The 10,860-nt window shown below is 42.4% G+C and overlaps 1 long non-coding RNA gene across 3 annotated transcripts; it reads left to right on the top strand.

Annotated features, from left to right (window-relative positions):
* The first annotated feature begins 1,443 nt into the window (after window positions 1-1,443).
* Window positions 1,444-6,101, top strand: LOC113464857 (uncharacterized). Of its 3 annotated transcripts, none has more exons than XR_003389705.1 (4): window positions 1,444-2,322; window positions 2,412-3,705; window positions 4,384-4,583; window positions 4,722-6,101. It is a non-coding gene; the product is annotated as an uncharacterized LOC113464857 (long non-coding RNA). The 3 variants fall into 3 exon arrangements; XR_003389707.1 differs by having other exon boundaries at window positions 4,384-4,595; XR_003389704.1 differs by having other exon boundaries at window positions 4,384-6,101.
* Window positions 6,102-10,860: the final 4,759 nt, after the last annotated feature.

The raw sequence follows: 10,860 nt of genomic DNA, 5'->3' as shown, positions 1-10,860 counted from the left end.
AAAACGTTTTGTTACTTTCATACATAAATGAATAATTAACGTAATCACCGGACGCAATCGAATCGAGAACAACTCATAACATTTTAAAATCAAATTTAGTAGAGACAGCGCCAACATATTCTTGTGGGACAGACTGTACTCATGCGAAGACGTGGAAACGCTCGAAAGTCACATCGTCGAGTAAACACAGAAGCGTCGGTTGTTGTTCACGGTGCGCTGTTGCGGAATAGGTGGAGAAGATATGAGGAAAGATAGGGTCAAAGAGAACCAGAGGGGTCCGCCCAACCGAGTCTGTTAATTGGACTAATTACAGTAATTACTGAAAGTTTCAGCAGGCTACGAGCGAGCAAGACGGGGAATACGGTCGGCTTAATACGGCACCGACCGCACCACCACCGCCGTTGTTGATGGTTCACCTGCATCGTCGCCGCCAACACCCAACTTCTCTCGACACCCATCGACGCGCCCCATGACACCGAGCCGAGTATTAATGATCTTAAGAGGCGTTTGGACTAAATACTAAATGAACGAACGCATTTCCACGTAACGCCGAAACAAATCGATCCGCGTTTCAGATTTTAATGGAAATAAAATAGGTCGTAACGTGATAAAAAATTGACGAAAAATAAGTAACAGAGAGAAACTAAGTATTAAAAATTTTAAAACCTCTACAAAAATGCCACTGATTCAGTATCGAACAAAAGTAGAATATTTGAATTAATTAATTTATTTATAATCGAAATTTAATTACAATCACTTAAATAACTAAACAAGTTAAGAACGTACCCTCGTGCGGACTACAGACAGATACGCTTGGTTTCATACCGAACTTCCTCGGAACTCCCACTGCGCTCCGTATCGAATCTGGCTCGCTACCCATTTCAGTCCCCTCCGACATGTCAGAACCCGTAACCCACTGACGGTAATTTTGATCGAATTAACGATTATCATTCGATATTTAGGGGACCATACACCCCTTGGAGAAAGCACGGAAGGGTCGACATGTATAGAAGTATCGGTGATCTCGCGGTGGGGAAAAATGGAAAATAAAATCCACGTTACGAATCTCGATAATCTACTAAGCTCATCTATTTTTTTTACCATTTGTATTACACATATAGATGTAGAAAAATACACAATGGTAGAATACATCATATGTTGAAAGTAGGGTTTAATTAATTTACAGCCACTCTTATTTCAATTAAATATCTTATCGATCTGATGTTTAATTACCTTGTCTTCTATAAAATGCAAATGAAGTGTGCTATTGAAACAACTTGCCGTGACATGATGCAATTAATCATAATTGGGAGTTATTTTGATATGATCATGGCAATTAACAAACGAGTAGCCAATGAATACGTGGCCGTTATCGATGCGTTTCCTTTCTACCTTCGTTTAATTACTTTCGCAGTTCGCGGAGACTATCTTGCCCATCGTACATCGCAAACGTAACGAAAGTGGCGTAAAACGCTTACCGTAGACGACGTTCTTTCTTTTTATACACCGTCGTTCCGCCGACGATGAATCGTGCCTGTATTTACGCGGGGCTGAAATTATTGCGACAGAAATGCAAGCGTCGCGGTAACGTGAAAATGATAAAAAACAACGTCCACCTGCACGCGCTGCGCGCATTAATAAAATTTATACTGGCCGGTGAAATAATGCTGTTAACTTTTCGATAATCGGTGCCGTGATTTTAAGCCTGGTCGAGAGTTATGCGAGTAATGCATCAATATTAGCTCGCTCGTTACGTATTTATGAACGTATCCGCGTCCGTAATATATATTTAGACTCTTCACAATAAATATTAGCTAATCCAATAGGTATATAAAAACTATAGTCCCTTTTGCTGATGATCTTAATCTAATCTGCGCAATGATTTTTTCGTATAAAGAAACGAATATAATAAAAAAATTACGTAGCAGAAGAAACTTTTAGGAAAGTAAATTGACAAAGAGAATAACGTGGTATTTACTTAGGAAATGTAGGAAACGTCCCTGAGGGTTTGAGCGACGTCAAGGAAAAATCTGTTAAAATTACAAAACGAAAAGCTCGACGCTTTCAACCATTGTAAAAGCTTCGTACACAATAACGTTGATCTAAATCAAACCGGTAGGCCGGGTATGGCAGGCCGTGGTTCAAAACGTTACGGGTGCAAAGAGAAAAGCGTAGGGCAAGCGAAACCAGACGTACAAACAAACCCTATCAGCGGAGCGGCGTAAAATACAAAAAGAGGACGCGACGAGCGAGGAGTCATTCCTCTAATTTTCAGCATCGCGCGTGGAATTTCGATAAGCGTGATTTCAATATAGTATGTATGTATGTATGCAGCACCGTGCTTGTAACGTCAACAATTCCATTCACCCGAGCGTAATACACGGGAGACCATACGCTTGTTATTTTTCCAGAGCACTCGCCAGGAGGACGAAAAGAGAGAGGGTCGGTGAGAAGAAACGATTGGGAAAAATGTCGGATAGCACGCAAAGCAATCTTGTAATATTCCCGTGGGAGAGGGCGATCTCTGAAATCCCCAAGAGATGTCACCGTGGAATAAAGGTTAGACTCGGCAAAAAGTGCACCTGTGGTGATATTGGCAACGCCAAAGCATCCCCAAATGTGATAAATAAAGAGTTACTGGACTGAAACTTGGCAAAAAGAACCGTACGAAATGATGGTGAGACCCAGTGACAGAGGGACGTGTACAATCTTTGGGAATAATTGATGATACAAGGTCCACGATACGATGCTCTTAAACTATTGAATGTTTATGCACTATTGACATCAGTAAATTTTATAATATAATGATAGATTCTAACATGTAACGTATTAATTTATTATCAAATGAAGAGACTATGCACTCGAAAATCGAAAAAGATATATTTCTCTATTTCGCTACGATTATATGAAACATATAATCTATTACGTGCGCCAGGATGTTCTTGAAAGCTATCATCAGAATCGGTACGTTTTCTCCAGCATCGCAAAACTGAATGAAAGTGCTTTGATACTTATGAGCGGTAAGATGCACGTCATGGCATGTTCGCGGTCGCACGTAGCATGTTACCTTGCGGACGTTCACGCGATTACACGCGCGAGGGTAGAACGGGTTCGCTGGGAGAACGAAGCCGGGGATGGAGAAGGCAAAGAGAGAATGTGCGCGCGTGTCTGTGAAACTTGTCAGGGCGAGATCAGAAGGCGCACCGTGCGCCGGGGGTGAGCGGCGACGAAGTGGTATGAGATTAAAGAGAGAAGAGAGACAAAAAAAGAGGACTGAAACGAGCGGAAGGGAAGGAGAAAGAGGGAGCGAGCGCAAAGGGAAGTTTGAAAAGGAGCGAAAGAGTGAGCAAACTGTTGGGAGAGGGGATTGCGGAATGGCCGAGGTTGCTGGTGCCTTCGTGATAAAAAGTAAATGAGGAACAAAGGTCCCGCCTTCGGGGGGGTGGAAAATATAGGGGCGAGAGAACGAGGAAAAAAGAAGGGTCGAGAGAAGGATAGAGAAACCGGCGTGGTGGTTGGTATAGGGAAGAAAGAAGCGGGAGTGGCTCCGACCGTCGGCAGACGTGCCGAGAATAATGCCGTCGGAATTACATGGCTTGGCAGGAGGTGGGCAGCGTGTTGGTGGCGGTAACTGCGTTAGCGAATCGGCCGAGGGTCGGAGAAGCCGGGAAAATCGAGGAAAATTAATTGATAGAGCCTACACAGGTAATTAAGTTTTCAGAACGCCTCGCCTTTATTCACGCCGTCTCTACTCTCGAACCACCCTATCTCCGTTGTGATCCTCTTTTCCCGATCGTTCCTCATCCTCTTCTTCGTCTTATACCCCAACGTTCTTACGATCCCCATAAAGCGAACGTACTTAGTCAACATCAAAAATCAAATTGTCATCGATGCAAAAATGAGTTATATATGTTTAAATTAAAACCGTTTGTATTTCATATTTCAAGTTAAAAATTTATGAAAAGTTAGAATGCGTAGTATTTTTTTATTAAAACTTTTTTTTTTAATTTTTAATTAATACTCGTTCTACTAGTTGTTACTACAATTCACTATTGATAATTTTACGGACGTCTTTGGCGTAATATTGAGTGACGATACGTATCTAATCTTGCATTCTCGATAAATCATAGACCGTTTGCGAACGATGCTTGACCGAAGAATTTTTATTGCTTAGCTATAATCGCGATTTATTTCACTTCGTTACACCGATATCAAGAATCGTTTGCCACCCTCGACCTAAGGGATTAGACTCGAGAGAGCAGAATAATCTCTCACGTCCGTCGCCCGTGCGACTATTCGCGATGATAATCCGCAATGGGAAGGAACGCTATTCCGACCCCATCTAACAGTTCTTTTCTACAATATCTTATCTTCATCTTTTAGGCCACTCGTGCCATCCCTGTATGCTGCAAGCCACGATTGTTAGAATCTCCATCGATAACACTTCACGGGTGACTGCAAGTGAATGATGTTCCATTTCCGCTTTGCATGATGCGCGAGTTTTCTAATCCTGATTCTGAGTGTATCAAGTACTCTTTTTCTATCGTCATTTGAGAGTGAAGGAAACTTTAATGAAATGTGCGGTAAAGTAAATTGTAAATATTACCCGTTAAATTATAAAAGTATGGATTTACAGAAACCGAATTTTCGTTCACGTACTATCGATATTAATAGACATAAGTAAATGAAAACCTGTATTACCTTTGTTTTCGTGTTCATAGATGTTCTTAGAGAACAGGACACAACATGATCAACACTGCATCGTTGATTGTAATTTACATTACGGCCGAAACGCGTTGTAGATCACGCGTAGTCAAGCTGTACATCATCCGCATACGTTGCTCGGACCGCAAACGAGTTATACCAATTTGCCAATAATTGTTGCAGTTATGTTAATTCCCAATCAGTGGCGACGCGTTCGATTCGCGTACTCCTCGCGTATGTGTCTGTCATGCAAATTTGTTCTGCGTAAGCCATTCGAGTGACAAAAATAAAACGAACCCGTCGCAGCATGGTGCGTAAGAGAGAGAATGACAAAATCAGAAGTGTTAGGGAGACGAATCATCGATCAGGGGGAACGAACGACAAACGGCAATACAGCTACTGAGACAAGGGACGAAGACAGATGTAAAAGGCTGGACAGAGGGACGGATAACCGTGTATCAACGATTAAAGCAAAGCCACCGACAACATTGATTATGCTTTGCTGGGTTAATTTATCGTGTCACGAGTGTCCCAGTTTCCATTTGTAGCTTTGATTGAAGGAGTACAATCTGTCAAACTTATTCAAAAAGTGTCCCAGCCAAAGTAAAAAAAAGAGGAACACATTTGTGAACTTATGTTTTCATTCCAATAGAGTGACCGTTGAAATATGACAAAATAGAATAATCAGAAATGGTGGGGTGATCACATCATGGATAAAAGGATGATAAGGTGCTCAAAAAAGCAATCAAAACGAAGATGCATGTACAAGTACATTATTCCCATATAAACGTAAATAAATACATTCTTGGACGGCATCGATGGACACATTTATAGTCGTTTTACAGTCACGATTCTCAATTCCACCAATAGCAGCGGTGATATTAACGACCAGTATAACATTCGACGTCGTGGAAAATTCATATTTCGTTCATCAAAGATCTTTGAATGGAGAAATTTACGAGCAAGTAGTCTACCGTCGTATATGTCAGATTATTTGAAGCGTCTTCCTCCGCCTTGAGAACGTACTTAAAATTTTTTAATAATACTCAAACGAACCTGAATCATCTGTATTCATCCATAATCGCATAAGTACTCTTAAATGTTATATATTCAACTTTTCATTAACGTTTCCGCTAATCTCTAGCTAAGGTAAACCATGCAGAAAATTTGTATGATTGCATGCGATTGTAACAGCATACATCTGTTCAGCTTCTGCAAGGGGAGAGTAAGCGCAAATAATCTAGCCCCTGTTGAATCTACCCCTTCGTTTGTCTCCACCTGATTGTGATCTGCAACGATGACAAACCGTTTGATTGCGCAAACGAAATATCTAGAACCTCGACATTTACCGACGACAGTGACTATAGAGTAAATAAAAAATATTCGAATTTATACAACCTTGCCTCTTAATCTATTATACCAAAGTCTACAATCAATCTGTATTAAATTTACGTGAGTAAAACAATATATATTTATTCTGTAATAAATATTGCGTGAAATTGCTCGCGATGCTCTCTTATCACGAACCTCGCAATTCTTACAAGATTAGCGTGAGTTTTTTTAACACAGTTTCATTAACAACACAGTTCGTATACGAGATCGATAAGGCAATCCCCCCCGGTTTCCAAGGGTCGCATCAATTCTCGAGATATCGCGACGGAAACAGAGTAAGAAAAAGACATCGGAAAGAGAAGTCTCGTAATGCTCGTTGGTTTTGCGATTCCCCATTCCCCCGAAGCACTTCGCTCCGTGTCCTTTCACGTCGCATGGCTATCCTCGATGCCTTGACTTGAATATACAGGTTTACTCCTCTATAAAAGTTTCATAGCACCATTGGCATATTCCACGTCCACACGTCGTTAATTTTAGAGAGCGCCGGGCGGCACGCTTTATTTTTATCGACTGACCTCAACACGATCGTTAAACCGAGCAAACCGACCGAGACTCGGCCATTTTTCCAACTTTTCTATCGCTTTTCATGACAAGGAGAACGTGCCCGGCCGGATTGTCACGTCGGAACATCGGCTCCGGACGTCGCGTCGGTCGCCCGCTTTGACGAGTTCGTTGATGCATCGGATACCATCTCGCAAAATTAAATTACTCGATCGGTCGTTATTTACACTGAAAATGTATTAAACGAGCGTGAAACAAATCGTTTGGCCGCGGCTACGATAAATTGAATGCTTTCGTCGGCTTATTTATTCACCTGATCTCGAACGAAACAATCGTGCGACCACGGTTCCGTCTCTCCGCACATTTACATAATTACGTGCGCGTACGACGGAATCCCGCGTTAAATTAATGGCTGCGCGCGCGCCTCATCCGGGAATTCATTTTCGAAGAAGCTCCGCGATAAACAGGATCTCGGATCGCGATAATTACCGGGGCTGGCAGCCACCGGCACGGCGTAACGCGGCGCGCTCCGTTCTGTACACGCATTTGTTTGTTACGCAGCATCGAACAATTAAACGTTAAAACGATAACCGACCGGCCGCGGCCAGTCGCCGCTTGTAATTACGATCATTTGCATAGTCTCGGGAACTTATCGCTGTATCGCGGTGTCGTTAACGATTCCTATCTCTTTCCAGCCATCTGTGAAATCCTCTCGGTTTCGCTTGCCGAGCACGCAGAACAGTAAACGAACTAACAGAAAGAGGGAGAACGAAAGAGAGAGGAAGACATTATACGTACGCGGGTTGCTGACGATGCTTAAGATACATACTATTATCGAAGTTATTTAACCAAAGTTCCCATAAAAATATCATGCAAAGAATTAATTCACCCTTTGAATAGCACGAGACCCTTGATAAACAATTTGTCATGATTTTTGCCACTTTATATCAGACGGAGTAAACTCATTCGGAATTAGCACTAACCCCAAGCCCCGCATCGCATCGGGCTCGACGGCGTTAACCGTGTGTATGTTCAACACGCGATTCCGTGTTACACCCTTCCAACGGGATCCCGGCGGACTTACGCGTACATACGCGCTAGACCGACATATACGGTCGATATACATACACGGTTACACAGTGGCGGGCGAGAGCCCCGTTTAGCTGGATCACCCCGCGCAGAACTCGAACATGCTGTCACAGAGGCGTCGAGCACCTGTTTCCTCGAAATTGACACGTTGCCATCCCATGGCCGACACGCCCACCATCGACATGCACGTCAACCGAGTGAATCGCGATCATCCCCTGTCGGCGATCCATCCTGACTCGTCGTCGTCCTCGTTGTCCTGCTCGTTGTTGTTGTCGTCGACCTCGTCGTCATTCCCGTCCGTCCTTTGATCGTGTCCGTCGGTTACACCGCGGTTTCACCGCCGCTGTCACGTTATGAGCTTTCCAACGACAAAACGAAAATTCCCCTACATCTGTTGCTTTTTTCTCTTTTTTTTTTCATTTTTATTTCCTCCTGCACTTGCCGGCAAAAATTGGAATGCAAACCAGTTAGGGAAACATCCATCTCCGAAATTCTTTAATTACACCACAGATTGCGTTGCTATTTAAAAGTTGTTTCTCACACAGAAAGCTAATTTCATTTTCGATATAAATAACATATATATTCTTTACATACATTGTACCTATATAAACACAGAAGAGTGGAAGAAGTTAAAAAACGAGGAAACGTATTGTTGAACAAAAGTCTAAGAATTTCAAGTTTTTATTTGAACTTGCTCATTCAAGGCGTTGAATGGATGTAACACGGGATCGCGTGTCGAACATACACACGGTTAACGCAAAGTTGTACGTGAGGGTTAATGTCGGCTCGTCGGATGTTGGCAAGGGTTGGTAATAGGCTACCGGTATCCCTACCCCTATGCTTTTACGCTTATGGTTTCTCGTTGCTATACCGAGCCGAGCCAGCTCCACTGTGATTGTATCAGCAGCCTCATCAGACTCATCCTCCTCTCACCCCCTTCTGACCGCTTACCCTTAACCTACTACCGCTACCCTCTCCCTCTCGACTGACGCGACTCTCGACCGCCATCTACTTCCACCCTTCAACCCTGGAATTTAACCCCCGTGTACAGCCGACAGTCAGCCAACCAGCCAACCAGCAAACCAACTTCGTCGCGCGACGATTATTAATTACAGTCAAGCTGGCCGCGGCAAGGATCGCTTGCTAGCCCTGACGTCCCGGATAATGAACTTCGGCCTCGTTTCCAAGATACTACCCTGTTTCCGGGACGCAGAGTGTAAAGGCTCAGTTAAGTCGCCCCGGGCTTTTCACCGCACGACGACGTATGCTAGGGCTTTTAAATCTTTACGAGCTGTGCAATTCACGCTTTATCGTTCTTCTCTCTTTCTCTCTCGAATATCAAGGATTGGTTTGAACAGTTTTGAGTTTAAGTGAAATGGCTCTATTCAATGCGCGCCAGGCATTGAAAATAATTTATCAACGTACACTCTTTTATTTCTAAGCTAATATCTGGAATGATGTCGATTATTGAGTTTCTTTCCATTCGATATAAAAAATTATTGTGACAATTAACGCTTTTATAACGTGGGAACATACGGAAAGTTACGTTTCCTGCATTCCTTGCAAAACTAGAGTAGCATTATATAAAGAGGTAAAAGTCGTAACGATGTAAGCCACTTTTCTTAATGGAAAGATTACAGAAATGGTACAACTCTGTTAATAAGTCAACATTGTGCCGTTACTAGTTTGCAAGGGAGATGAGTTAAGACTTATTTTACGTTTTCTTTCGTAGTTCAATAAAGCAAGTATAAATGATTTTATGGCTTTTAATCCCTCATATGCATATTAAGCGTTTCTGTGCAAATGCCACCTAAAAAAATCTAAGGTACGAGGCGAAGATTGCAACTTCCAGAAGCTCTTTCGAGAAAAATACTATAGAAACGAGAAAAGAAAAAAACTATAGTCGAGCTTGTGCGAACGCGGCTGATGATCCACGATAGTCGATCGATTCTATAATCATAAAACCGATACCGCGAATAAGACGTACGCTACATGTATGTGTGTGTGTGTGTGTGTGTGTGTGTGTGTGTGTGTGTGTGTATAAAGAACGGAATTAAAAATTTATTTGAACTCAGCCTCGAATCGACTTCGATCACTGGAAAGTGCACATGGCCTACGGCTTACGCGGCGTCACTATGGAATTAAGAAAACATGACTCGACCCCTCGTCCGATTTAATGCGATTGCCTCGGGGATTCAACCAGGAGAATTCGTCTAAAAGGAAAACGAGAGAGGGAGAGAGAGAAAGAGAGCGCGAGGGGTGTGTATCATCGAGAAGAGAGGCCACGTGTTTGCAGATACGGCCTAGGGGGCTGAAGGAGGTAATGGATACGAGAACTCGTCGTGCTATACATTTGATTTTCAAGGGGCTTCTCCCCCAACGGCAGGGAAAGATTCACTTTCTAGTTTATAGAGATGGTGACTCGCGTGAAACTGCACACTCATCGTTTTTTGCTCTTTTTGTCTTTCTTTTTGTCCTATGCGTACGTTGCGAGCAATTTAGTTAGGAGTGTCTCCGAGGGTAGAATGCATGAAGGAATCGATAGGCGCTCCATCGATAAAGGTGTGAAGCTTATTGTAAGGAAGGTCGAATATTGAGGGTAGCATTATTCAGTAAAGCGAGGAATTGTATTTTTATAACAATTTATACATTCAGAACGTACATTTAATTGAATAAAATTTAATTCTGATTTTGTGCATATTATACTTCCATTTATTACATCCCGCACAAAATTATTTTCAGACAGTATAATACGAGAATTTAGAGAAAATTCTGTATTGATTAACTCCAACATCAACGTAGTTTAAAAATATATAACCTAATTTCAATAACGCGTTCAATACTCTTAAAATCCACTAAAAATTAATTGCAATATCGACAATACGTGTGCGCGCGAGAAAGAGATGCGAATAGATCTCATTAACGCCGAGATCCATTAAAATAATTAATTAAAGTAATGCAACGAATTGCGCGACCGATTCGGCAAACATCAGCGAGATTAATATCAAATGTAAACGTAACAACGCAGTGCGGCGACCGCGGCATAGCAACCTCGAGCACGTACTCTCGAGATCCCTCCTCGCAATCTCGTGAATTTTATTGCAATCACGCTCAACACCCGTGTCTCTTTACCCATTACAAACGCACGTTTATATGCATTAACACAATTTTCAA

The sequence above is a fragment of the Ceratina calcarata genome, unplaced genomic scaffold, assembly GCF_001652005.2.
Source record: "Ceratina calcarata isolate Rehan_Ccalc_2016 unplaced genomic scaffold, ASM165200v1 scaffold132, whole genome shotgun sequence".
NCBI lineage: Eukaryota > Metazoa > Arthropoda > Insecta > Hymenoptera > Apidae > Ceratina > Ceratina calcarata.
This window is presented reverse-complemented; position numbering and strand designations above follow the sequence as displayed.